At 41.2% G+C, this 13,480-nt stretch overlaps 1 protein-coding gene and 1 long non-coding RNA gene across 12 annotated transcripts in view; one reads left to right on the top strand and one right to left on the bottom strand.

Annotated features, from left to right (window-relative positions):
• The window catches only part of LOC122569423 (dorsal-ventral patterning protein Sog), a 100,514-nt gene that overhangs the window by 54,598 nt on the left and 32,436 nt on the right, over positions 1 to 13,480 (top strand). The window lies entirely within an intron of this gene.
• Positions 9,420 to 13,471, bottom strand: LOC122569451. 4 transcript variants are annotated; one of them, XR_006317466.1, is made up of 3 exons: positions 13,062 to 13,471; positions 9,926 to 12,954; positions 9,420 to 9,492 (listed from the first exon to the last, which is right to left on the bottom strand). It is a non-coding gene; the product is annotated as an uncharacterized LOC122569451 (long non-coding RNA). The 4 variants fall into 4 exon arrangements; XR_006317467.1 differs by having other exon boundaries at positions 9,984 to 12,954; XR_006317468.1 differs by lacking the exon at positions 9,420 to 9,492 and having other exon boundaries at positions 9,823 to 10,924; positions 12,627 to 12,954.

Raw genomic sequence — 13,480 nt, 5'->3', positions numbered from 1 at the left:
ATCTTTCGTGTAAGAATCATCGTGTACTCTCGCGACTTGTGCACAGGTTTACGCAAAATGGAAAAGGTGATTTTGCAACGAAAATCCGTTCGTATACGCACTCGTTTCTTCATATTGAAAATAGAATATTCAAAATTTTCCTCCACTGGAGGCAAAATGAAGTATCGCTAAACAGAAAAGTTTATTTTTTCACGAATCTTTTTATCTTCTTTCTCTTTTCGTCTTTTCTTTTTCGGACGAGAGAAACTCCGATAGCTAGTTGAAAGTTATCACGCAGTCGAGTACAGCGATAGCTGTTCTTTTTGGTTTACTGGAAATATTTTCATCGTGAGGATTTCGAAGAAGACGGCGAGAAAGCGAGAGCGAATTTAAAATTTCGCCGTGTCTCATTCCGCGAACGAGGGCGAGAACGACGAGCGTCGATGTACGCGACGAGCACCGGATATCGTACGTTAGGTTCGCGATCCTGTGTGCGTGTGAATGCACGGAATCGATGTGATTCACGGCCGATGTGATGCGTGGGTGCAATGAGTATGGTGGTTCGAATGAATAGCAAGTGTATGGTTAAAAAATAAACAGAGTAAGATGAAATGTGAATAATATTTGCTAGTACATTTATCCTGTATCGATCTGTTATACATCATTCCTAACCTCTTTAGATCAACGGTATCTTGTATTCTAATAAACCTTAAAAAATTCAGTTTTCGACTTATACAGAATTTCGATTCGCAACGGCTCAATAAATAACTTAGGTTGGTAGAATAAAGGTACGTAAGTGTGTTAGGTTAGGAAGATTGCGTTTCCATGAAACCGGAGACACTCCTCGTGATTAAGTTATCCGAACGCTAGAAATTCTGGAAGCACGCAAGGATCAGCAGAACGCTGCAGTTGCGCGCGCACACCGATTCTTCGTACGGTTCCCGCTCGATTTCTCTTCACGGTTGTGCGTGGAGCGGGTGGTAACGGTGAGTGATCGTGCACGACGGCCGCGATGCCTCTGAGAATCCTTTAATTTCGCGGTTCGTTAGGAAAACCATCATTGAAAACCGACATGACACATTATGTATCTCACTCACGCAGTTCTCAACTGTACTCATATACGTACAAGTACATGCGATCTTACGCGCAAACTATATACTTTATTCATACTTATTCCATAAATATTTCTTAAAATAACAATACTACGATATCTTATCTATGATTGGTAGAGAACCATAGAAAAATAACGAAATTGGAGAAAGGTGAATTGCCAGCTACAGTCAGGAGCAGTCAGCGTAGATGCAGTATGGAGGGGAGAAAGATGGCGAGAGTAAGAGGAAAGAAACGAGAAAGTCCGTAAAAGGAACTAGAACGGAGGTGGAAATGAATATAAGGGAAAAAGGGGTGGAGACTCGTGGAAAAATGATAGGGGAACTGTTGAGTTGTAATACGGTGTAGGGGGATCAGAGGTGGAGGTGAAAGGAGGAGACGAGTTAGTATGATCAGTGAGCAGATAGGTAAGACTGATCTCAGTCGCGACGACAAATACGGTCATAATTACGCGTGTAAGGAAGTATAACAACGGACCTGCCTCTTTTCTCTTGGAAGAGGTTTGACCATTTTCGGACAACCTGTGCTCAGTTACTTTGCAGGGATATCGCACGAGGATTTTTCTGTCGGCTGAACGCTGGCCTCCGGCTGACTTATCGCGTCGCCCGATCTCTAGCAGGTTTCTGGCGCCACTAGTCACGCGAATTTCAATTATCACCATGCACTGATCTAATGCTGTAGATATAACGCGTGTTCTGACAAACTGCCGTTTATAAAACGTTTGAATAAAACATTTAAGAATTGATAACCCATATATTCGTAAGAATCTATATATTATCTATCTGTGTATAATTGTTTCGGTATATTCGTTAGAACGACAGTCTGTTAAAATATGCACTTACTGTAGCCATAACCTAAAGGTGCATCTTCATAGAAGCAACAATATATAATAAACAGCATATTCTGTTACTCGTAACCGGCGAGCGTGAAGGAATCTAGAGAAACAACTGGCAACAAATATCAGTAATTTTTTCAAGAAATGTGGATTATCAGCAACAGATTTCTAGTTATCGCTCCAGTGATGGCGCAGCTTAACGCTTATCGTGATTCAGCAACCGATCGGACGTGTCAAGAACGTTCTAACGATCTACTTTCATCTGAAGACTATTACAAATTTAATTACGTTATAGAGCAAGAGAGAAGGAAGTATAAAAATAAATCGTAAATGTAAAATCTAATACATGCCGCACCCACGATCATGCAAATCGACAGTCAAACGTCCCACGCTAGCGTGAATCGGATCGACCCGAATATAAAACCTGCACAGTCAGCGTTAACGATCATCTTAATGTATCTTTCGAGCGCTGAACAAGTGGCAGGGGAACGACAGCATTGGCAGACAGCGACAGTACAGAATTTGATTCGGCTTTTACTATATATGGATGTAAGAATGCCCGCACGCAACATTCTGATGTATGTATCAGGGACAAACGATGACGACGTCGACGACGACGGCGACGTCGATCTGGACGACGTCTGTTGAAGGCGCTTTGGCGTGCTCTAGGATACACCAGACACCGCGTAATGCTTGGCGTAGTTGGTGAATGGCCCCTTGATCCAGATTTTTGTAGGGTGATTTTTGCACACTCAGGGCCACCTATATATAGCACTCGGCACTCGACATTGCATCGCCAGTTGCCGTCTCGACGACAGCGTACGGCCAGGAAAGAGAAGCAAGGAGAGGAGGGAGTCTTCGCGTTTTGCCTTTTTTCGTCTTCTTCGTTTTTCCTTCATTCGTCCTTTCTTATTCCCCTCTTTCTTTCTCTTTTTATTCTACGTTTTCATTCTTCGTCCGAATTTTTTTTATATGTTGCGGTTAATTCCCCAATTTTTGTATACTGGTGCAGTCAAAATCTGTCTTTTCACATACGTTTGTTTTGCAATCTTGTTGCTTTTTGTATTTGTACTTTTATTGTAATAAGTGAGTTGGTTATCTTAACCCGACCAATGAATCGTAGGTTGGTACGATTTGTTCTTGTTTAGTGTGTACGCAACCTATGAACGCCTGATGCGTTTCGACCTCTGCGCGTCGCATGGCGTGCGCCGAACTGTTTGTTTACGGGAAGTGGTTAGAGAGATCATTGACTCGTTTGTAGCTTCTCAGCGGGTATAGCGTGTCGTGTGGCGATCTTCCGCTGAACAGTGTTATCATTGACACTGTCTACTGACCTCCAATAAATCATGCATAAGAATTTTCAGTCTTAACCTATAATTGAAGTTTCATAACTCTTTTCATTCTAGTACTATAACATTATTTTTTTTTTATTTCCAATGACACAGAAGAATAGAAATGCACTATATGACCGAAAAATTACACAAAGAATTGCATTCAGGATCACACATAAAATCACGTAACAGAGGACATTGAGTTAAGTATACTCAACTCACTTGTATGTCACTCAGTGGAATTCTATCTTAGATCTCATTCTGAATCCTACTGTTAGGCAAATAATAAGAATGTTTTAAAAATTACTGCACTGTAAAGCAAATATAAAAATCCGATAAATATCTTATCTTACTAAGACTTACTTTAATTTTTTATATCCATGTTATTAATATAGAATCGTACATTGCGTACCGATCAAACCACGTCTCTACACTATTAAGAGCTATTTCTTCTACGTCTGTGGAGCGACAGTAACATATTTCTTCGCGCGCCCCTTGCAAAATCACACCATTTATCATAACTCTTGATGCGGCATTAACATTCCCGTTCTTGCGCTGCGCTGGAACTGTTCGGCACGGCCTGCTACGATCGACTAGCAATACATATTTCTGTCGCCTCACGCCCGGTTCTTATATCGTCCGTGATGAAGGGCGCATCAGTGACTTGGTGACATATTTTTGCACACTTCAGTGCCTCTAATTGGAACTTCACGCTTCTTTTGCTTATCGTTTTCGATGTCTCTTTATGACATCATTTAATCATGTGGGAAAAACTTATATTTGTGTTTTAAAGTTATTTCAAAAAGAAAAATACCGCCGGGTCACTGGCTGGCGGGGAACTCTCGACCTTTCACGTTACTCGTCGGCGTTTCCCTTCACGCGCACCGAAAGAGATTAATTGTGCTTCTAAAGCCGCCGGCAGATAGGATCACCTACAGCTTTGATCTTTCCTTGTTGTTCTACCACCTACGTTGATGGTTAGAAGAAACAAGGAAGATATTTTAAACAGGGATGAACGTGAAATTGAAAATTGAGATTATAATTTTCTTCTTCATGTAATTTAAAACTTGGTTTACTTGTGCCATGAAATTTCAAATATTTTGTTATTCGTAGTAGAGGACGTAAATATATATATATAATAATATAATATATATATATTATATATATTATAGTTACAAATTACACATATATATATATATATATATATATATATATATATAGGATATTAGCAATTTCGCGGATCACGTGACTCTAGGAGCCACTGTTGTAATCGGCTCGTCAACTATGTCGCCGACCAATGGATAAATTTATTCTGTATCAGTAGAAAACACCGGCTTTAAGTCGGCGTTGGCGCGGTACGAACAAAGCGGCATTGTTATATGCCCTCACGGCAGTAAAACATCGTTCGCTTATCAACCTGTAACACTCCTGTTCTCTCACCGGATATATTTTAGGAGATATAGAAATACGCGCGTGGAAGCATTGACGGAGTCCAGTTTGGTGGATAATGTGGGACGTGTTTCGAGTCACGTGACTGAAAATACTTATAACCTAACTTTTTCGCTATTTGTTGAGAACTACTATGATATTGTGTTTGTTTATGTGTATTACTAATATCTAGAGAAGCTAACCTAATTTATTGAAATTCTTTATTTTTCCAATGTTCACTTTTCGTTATATTCTACATTATTTCGATATATTTCTATAACTACATTCATGAAAAGATTGTAAAAATTGAAAAGGAGAAAATTCAGAATTCGTTAGTTTCATCATATTACGTATCTAAATTCTATTAAGCAACTTTATGTGGCGACAAAGTCATATAAAATTCTGTTGAAGTAATGGTGTGATTGGAAATACCATTGCCTACATAGAAACATGAAAGTCTGGGCTCGATTGCCGATAAAGGCGCGGTCTCTGTTTTCTTCACCAATCCTGTAAACTCTATAGTGACATCTAATTTTAACCATGTGGGTATTCAAGCCTGAATTGCGTAATTTCTTTTAATTCGAGTCACGTCTGGCCATTTATATTTCATTATATTTTTTGACGACCGAAGAAAATTGCTGAAATCGCTGTTTAGAACCGACGTAGGTGTGTGTTGTTTTGTTCCCAGACAGAGTATTTTTGAAATGCTTGTAGCTACGTGAAAACAGCTAAAGTACGTGTGGGAAGCGTCATCGTGATCCTCGTACTACGCTGCCGGTGGCGCTCGCCCCGGAAAAGTGAAGTTGCGAGGGCGTTTCGCCTACATGCGTACTCGCCCAGAGATTTACGCCTCTTTCATACAGATCGAAACGGTGAACCAGATATTATGATTCCTATAAAAACGTATTAATTACTCGAGTAGCAATCTTTTATCGTAATTTAATATATTTCTAAGATCTTCATGTAACCTTAAGGCTGATTCTAATGTCAATGTCTAATTAATTGACTGCGTATTAGTGCGTCTATTTATATAAATGTCAAATATTTGCGAACATAATTAAAGAAATGAAATCTAAATGAAGATTTTTCACCCATTAAATATAACGAGAACTTTTCTTTAGATATTTAATATATTGTATTCCATACATTTTTGGATGTATAAATTCTCGATAAATGCATAAATATTCGCATTCTACTAATTAACAGCAGAATTCATATTTGCAAAGCAAAACTTCGTTTCATATATCTTTAGGGTAAAACAGTCGACTATTAGTATAAAAACATGGTTTCTTAACGAATATGAAAATTTACCTTACCCTTAATAAAAACATGCAAATTTGCGAAAATGCACACTCACCTCTTTTAATTTTAATGATGTAGATTTCCCGGTCGTAAGAATGATCTTCGGTAACTCTGCCCTATGCTTCTTTAAAACGAAATTAGGACGACTAATTATCCATAATTCAGAATAAAACGTGCAAATCCTTGGCTGCTTCATTTCCCTGCAGCCAACCAGATCGTAGATGCGTTTGCGTGCAGCTCAATTGAGGCCGAGGAGTACTCGACTTTAACTCCTCTGCATATTAATGCTGATCGAGGACTCGGTGAGATACATATTCGGTCGAGGCGCACGTAGGCGTACACCTACGTGAAACCTGTAGCCAGGAAAGCAGGTACGGCCGTACAACAGCGTCGCCGTTTTATAACGTAGCGGCGAGACACGGCAGGAGAGGCGACCGCGATGTGTCGATGTCGACGAAGTGAAGTCGCGAGGAGAGTGTGTCGCCTACGTGTCTGCCCACTTGCAGTGTCAGGAGACCAACCTATGAGAAAGTGGCCCTCAAGGATCGGGCCGGACCGGAAGATGTAGATAGCGCCCTCATATTCGGCCAGACGATGCTTCACGGCTAGCCAGCGTTGCGTAAGGACAATGTCGACGGCACCTGGCTTCGCCACACTTCCTCCCTCGTCTGCTCCCTCGTCTTCCTTTCCTCTATCGTGTTTTTTCCGCTGCTTATTTTCTTTCTTTCTTCTTCGCGTGGTCGTTACGATCTCGCCACGAATCGCGAGGACGAGACGCCGCGTTTTATTTTCGTTTGACTTCGCCCACGAAAAATCTCAATCCGATCGTTATCCAATCGTTCCGTTTCATTTTTCCTAGCTCTTTCCCTTTGCTTCCGTGACGATAGGTTGCCGGTTCATCTAGTTTCTCGTCGCGTGATGGCGATTTACGTTAGGTTAGGTTGTAATTTTATTATATGATAAGCTATATATATAGATTGATATCTCAGTCACTTCTTTATTTTTCACAACATCTGTTAAATCATCTGTCCGTCAATACATTTGTGATTTTTTACTCGGCTTGCGACTTCAAATCCAATTTCGCATTTCTGAGTTAATGAGATCACACCTAACTTGGTGATAATTCAATTATCGTATAGACTATGTTTGGGGATTTAGAGTTCGTCAGATTTGTGTACTAAAGCGATCGCCTGATTTTCGAACTCGGACGTCACACGTTATGTGCGAACTGACCTTATAGATCTTCTACGAACATCTGTCGCGAAGCAAAGAAGAGCAAAAAAGCTGAATCTATCTTTAGTAGGTATCCCAGACTACCCGCATGTTCCTCGTTGTGCATAAATTTTCATTTTAAAGACGGTCGCGTAGTGGTCTACTGATTTGGCACCATGAACCACTTCTAAACGCTCCTTAATATCAGTTGTCATCGTGTTAAAAACCTATTACCATGAATTAACCTTTCTTCGTTAATTAAAATTCAGGCAAAAAATCATCTTGTAGCTCGGCACAACGTTTCGATTAAAAACGACAGTAAAACTGAGAATCTGCCTTAAGGTCGATTCTAATAACACCTAAATGCTTGTGCGGTTAACTTTATTCGACTTGCCTTTCTGGAAATTTTATGGGCCTTGTTTTCGTTCTGAAACAATGGCATTGTTTAGTGCGGCAATGAAACATTAGAAATCACACGACCGAGACAAGCATGTTCGCGTTCAGATAAAATAACCTCGATGCTGCTCGGTGCATCGCAATGTCACGTGACGTGAGACCGTATACGATGCTAAAGGTGATGTGAAACTCGAGATGGAGATGAGTAAGAGCGCCTATGTAACAGAGTGAGAAAGAATCAGAGTTTGAACGAATGTTGCAAGAGGGAGGAGAAGAGAACAAGTGGCGGATCGCGAAATAGGCGGGGGGGGGGGACAGGAAGTAAGTGTAACGCCGCGAGATTCATGGAAAAGAAACGAGATGGAGAAAAGTGGAAAAAGCAAGAAAAGAAAGTGGCATGTGTTTGTCGTTCACTCACCCGGCTATCGCGTCGTTTCTTTTTCTAGTCCTTTTTTATCCGTCGTCAGTGGAGAACGTTATTTATTTTAGCGAGCGAGGACGTACTCATAGCGTTGTTACAAAACTACCTAGAGGGCGGTTTGGCGGATATAAAGATAGTGGGCCGAATGCAGGTTTAAATATCCTGTTCCGCGTGAAGAACTGTGCAACTGTGTTAAGATGCTAGCACGAATTTGGGCCGATACTAAGAATGCACGTGACTTTGTAGCGTCTTATTCTAGTTACCTTACTGTTGTACCATGGAATTATGGTATTATCACAATCGTAGATTTTGTTGCTACAACATAATATTCATTTTATAAACGTAAAATTCCAGCAGTATATGATTTTAGTATGAAGAAGAAAATTAAAAATTGTATGGGATGTTTGTAATAATCTTTTTAGAAAATTGTGTTAATTTACCAACTGAGAAACGATTTGTTTCATTGAATATGATACAATCAGTAAGAATAAAAAAATTAGTATGAAGAATACCAAGATGGTTATTATTTTCAAACATTTTATGATAACTCTACAATTTTCTCGCGGATAGTAAGCGCGTAAAAAAGCTCACGAACGTGTTTGTTAACAATATGTAAATAGATGGCGAACTTTACAAGAACGCCAATGAGGGCGCACATTTACGAGTTATGTTTGTGGATTCGTTTCTCGAACGGCAGAGTTTATATCGTGAATTTATGTAACCTAGTCTCAGACGAAATTAATATCGCGGTCGAGGCGTGTTACACCTCGCGTGTCGACGGTTTATCGTCCCCGAAACTGAAACGTGTCCCTGATCGCGATTCGAATTTCGCGCGCAGGCAAAAAGTTGGAAAAGGAAAGAAGCACGTGTGGATTTGTTGGCAAGTTTTCTTACAACTTTCTTGGCGTCCATATTCTCGTTCAGTTTATTGAATAGCAGGAGGAATAAAGTCAGGGTAAATGTTTTACCGTGGAGAATTTGGAGCAAGCTTCTTTCGTCGTGCGTAAGATAGTCATCGGTCTGGCTTTAACGACGTTTTGCGGGCAAGAACGGTTTTGTGGAAGCAAAAGTCGGGGTAACGTGTCCGATCTTCCGACATTGGACAAGCCGAGTCAACGGTCGACGCCTTAGATATTTTAGGATTAACAGTAGTCTATCCTGTCGTATTTTTCCTAAATGAATCCCGGTTGAGGATTCATCGCGGTTCATCGAACTCCTCAGTTAGAAGCGCCACGCGTTCATCGTTATCCTAGACTGACTACGTGGCTCAGAATAGTGGCAGAAACAGTCTTCCTAGAATTCTTGATGAGATTCGCTGAAAGCTAAAGCTAGAAGGAATGAATCGTCAACGGATGATGCTCGAACTTTAAATACACCAAATTATCCTGTGACTAAAATTACTTGCCTTGGTACATTCGAATGTGTAATAACGCCATCTTTGATCTAAAAACGGTAATTAATATTGACCTTGCAGTAACCTATAAAAGACCACGCAATAATTAGTAATAGTTACATAAACGTAGCATATTATTGGAAGATTCAAGGCACAAAGAATATGTTCATATAATAGATACTACGTATATAGAAGATCATTACATAAATCAAAAGTATAAGATAAAGATTCTATAATTTGGTGGAAACTACTATAATTATGCTATAAATGCTTCAGTTTCTTCAAACATTATTACATTGTAGGAGATGATGACTGAAAAAATATTAAACATATCTTAGAGATCCCCTTACATAATTAGATCTAATATCAAAAGTCAGTAATTAATAACGACCTTGTACACATTGCTAATCCCTCTTTTTCTCCTAGATTTCTCAAACTAAATAGCTATATATATACACGGATCATAATGCAACAAATGTTTTGTGTGTATCTTCACCTTAAGTCAATATTAGTATTACCGAACGATAGCAACCGTTTGGTGCCCCTCCACCAGAGTGGAAGTGAATTTACACGAACCCGTCTTAAACACGACGTCGTAACTGGTGTCGCCAGCAAAAGCGTCTCCTCCTGTTTTTGCGCTGCTCGAAACGGCCGACACTCAACCGTTTGAGGACGCCTGTTTTCATTACGTGTCTCAACCCAAACGCCGTATTACGTCGTCGGCTCTCAGGATGGCCCTGGTTGTCGTCGTAGTAGTGTTATACGCCGTTTGAGTGGCTGCTCCTTTTTTACGACTGCACTCGTCGACTTTCGTCGTGTCGTGTCCGTACGATTTTTCTGCGAACCGAAAGGGGAAGAGAGGAACGCGTTACGCGAGAAGGCCTTCTCCGTTTATGCAAATCGCAGCCAATTTACGGACGCAGCCTCGACGCTTTTCCATTCGGTTTAATTTATGCTAATCCATTTATGCAAATGTCTCGGTAATTCGCGTGAACGCCCTCTACGCGGCTGTTCTCCGCTAGCATCCTTAATTTTGTTACGTGTTAAGACCGCGGGACGGCCACAAAAGCGCCATTATGCATGTACAAGGAAAAACAGCGGAACGCCACCATGGGGCAGGCCATTGAATTTCTGATTGGTTCACCGAGAGGGCGCGTTTAGTGTTCCGCGAAATGGCCAAGGAAGCTGCTGCTGCGCTAAGCACGGTCGGTTCACTGGTTCGAGATAAAGCGCACAAAATTTCACAGTTCATAAGTTAGAGCAACGGAGTTAACGGTCTATGAAACGTTAGTATATGGGCCAAATTAGCATCGGCCGACTCTATACTCCGTCGTCCATCGCGTCGTCCACTCCGCTACGACGTCCTATTCTCATCCTTCCAATAATAGATTAAACGTTTAGCGAGATTTGACGCCTATGCTCCCGCCCTATCGTTGTTACATTCCTCCCCATGAACTTAGACTTATGTGGTATTTCTATAGCGCTACAACTTCAAATAATAGAGAAAGGAGAAACTTCTGTAAGAAAAAAAAAAAAAACATATAAAGACAATTAGTATAGAAAGAGTAAAATCTATTGTAAAAATCTAACAATATTATTAAATGAGAAATTTTATGTTCCCTGTGAAACGACTTATCGGCGCGTTTCGCACTACGTATCGCGTTACGAATTCTAGAGAAACGGGCGTTAAGAGGGCGCGAGCCGAGAAAGAGAAGAGGTCCATTAGGAGAATGTCAGATCGAAACGATAAAGAGCGTCGACCGTGCACGCGCGGTGCGCCAATACGGCAACGGTTCTCCCTGAAGCTTTCCTCTGATTTCGATGCCCCTCATAGCGCGGTAGCGGGATTAATTCGTTCTCTGGCTTTGTCCTCGATACTCGAGTGATTTATTCGGTTTGCTGGCGTGTCTCGTGTTAAACGGAGGAAGGAAATCGAGCCGGATGAAATGGACGGAATTCGTCGATTTTGTTGGCAACACTGTGTGTTTCTCGCCATATCCTGTATTCAGGCCATTAATACGTTCGCGAATGCGGCGATTCTGATCTATATTTTTTCTTTAACCTCGTGAACCATAGTTCTTCATAGTTGTGCCTTCATAGGTCTCTGTATTGCAAAAATGCTTTGGTATACAAAGGCCTGTTTGCAATCGGCAATAAAGACCGACGCATACACATAGAACGAAGAGAAAGGAGTTATACCTGGGATGAATTGAACGATGAACTGAACAGTATCGATGACATATGAACACGGCCGCATAAAGGGCGAGGTAGCACTGGACTCGCATATTTGCGATGCGGTGGCGTATCGAGGCTCTCTTCTCTCGGACTCTCCTGGTTGCTTAGGACCGACCATGCGCTTAGAACGACTTAGTACACACGGTGCAACGACCTCGCGCAACGAGCCTTACTGTGTATCTTTCTTCCTCTCTTTCTCTGTCGAATGTGTGCACATTTGAAGCAAACGGAACGACTGGACGAATCCAAAGAGACCCGATCTCCTTTCGTTTCCCCGTTCGTTGAAACGTGTAACGTCGCGACGCTTGCATCGTATTGAAGTTCTGGATGGATTCAACCGTGATTTGTACCGTTGCTCGGCTAATAGGTTCGTTGGTACGCTGCTGAAGAATTCCACGTACTTCGGTTGATCAGCGTATAATCTATTACGTTTTATTTTTGGCTTTAGACGCATTCTCGTCTGTTGATCGTTAGAGTAGACTTTGTATCGGATAGTTGGAATTCTTCCCGTTATTATTTAATAAATGTTCCGTTAACCTTCGTCTTCATATGACAACTCAATTATGATCTATTTTGTTATGATTCTTGACTCGTAATGGCGAGCTGCATTTGTCATTCAGCTTGATATAAAATACCAGCAAAATATCGTAAACTATCGATTCGATGTGTAGGGATGGCTGCTTATCCACTGGCCGTCACGTGATGCGTAGCACGCGAGGCGGCGCCACGCTTCCCATAAAGCGATTGCTGTATTCCGGTCTCGAGAAACTTCTTCGTGTTGAGGTGTAACGCGCACGAATCGCTCGGTTACCGGGCGCGTGATACGCTCGATGGAGGGGATGGAAGCGGTTTCTTAGAAGCTACGATAAGTCGCATAATCCGACAGAAAGAGTGCAGGTTATTTTCGGCGCGGGCACGGTCGAGTATTTATTTTTACGCTGAAAAAGAAAAGGACGTGGTTGCGCTTAACAGTCATACACGGACCTAGCTGACATTTCCCTCGGTTTCTTTTTATCTTAGCGGAAGAAGGTGAATCCACGTCACTGTTAAACGAGGCAACGGCCTTGCGAGAATGGTGCTCGCTTTCTTTTTCCTTCTTTCAGATCGCCTTCTGCCGTTTTCCTTTCTCTCTCCCGCCCCGTCGCTTTCTTCTTTTACGCATCGTCTCATCGTCGTCTCGGCGATTTTTAAGCGGCGACTAAGGAACGTTTGCTCCTTCTTCGACCACGGCGATGATTCAGAGACTGGCGATTAGCGCACCCCAGCCGGAAAGAGTCCTCCATTCATTCCGCGATTTCACTTTTATCCCATTCTGGAATGTAAAGGGATTATGTGGTCGTATTACGTATAACTTAAATGATATACGATTTCCTTCTTTCGCAATGGAAAGTTAAATATCGAGTGCATTAATTTTCTTACCTTTGTATCACGTTTTATACATAGTTTATGAAATAGTTAATCCGTTTCTTCAGTACTTTGCTCGAAGTGTCTTCACATCAACTGGATTAAGTATCAATCTCATTGATCAGAAACTATCGAAAGAGCATGAAATATAAACGTACAATTTACAATTGACGATCATGAATTTTTCTTGCAGTCAAATAGTACAGTTAAATAATATGGAATATTTATTCGTAAACCTTTCTCCTCTGCAACGCCCTCTTTTCCTCTCCTATCCACAATCTCCACTTTCTGTTCGCTTTCAAATATTTCCGCCTAGTCATTTTTCATTCGCCTAAGTCGTACATATACCAGTCGCTATTGCATCGAAGAAAACAGGAAAAAGAAAAGAGGAGCCACAAATTCACCAAGCCAATTCAAATGCCTCTTTGTTGCAG

Source organism: Bombus pyrosoma, linkage group LG7, assembly GCF_014825855.1.
Source record: "Bombus pyrosoma isolate SC7728 linkage group LG7, ASM1482585v1, whole genome shotgun sequence".
NCBI lineage: Eukaryota > Metazoa > Arthropoda > Insecta > Hymenoptera > Apidae > Bombus > Bombus pyrosoma.
This window is presented reverse-complemented; position numbering and strand designations above follow the sequence as displayed.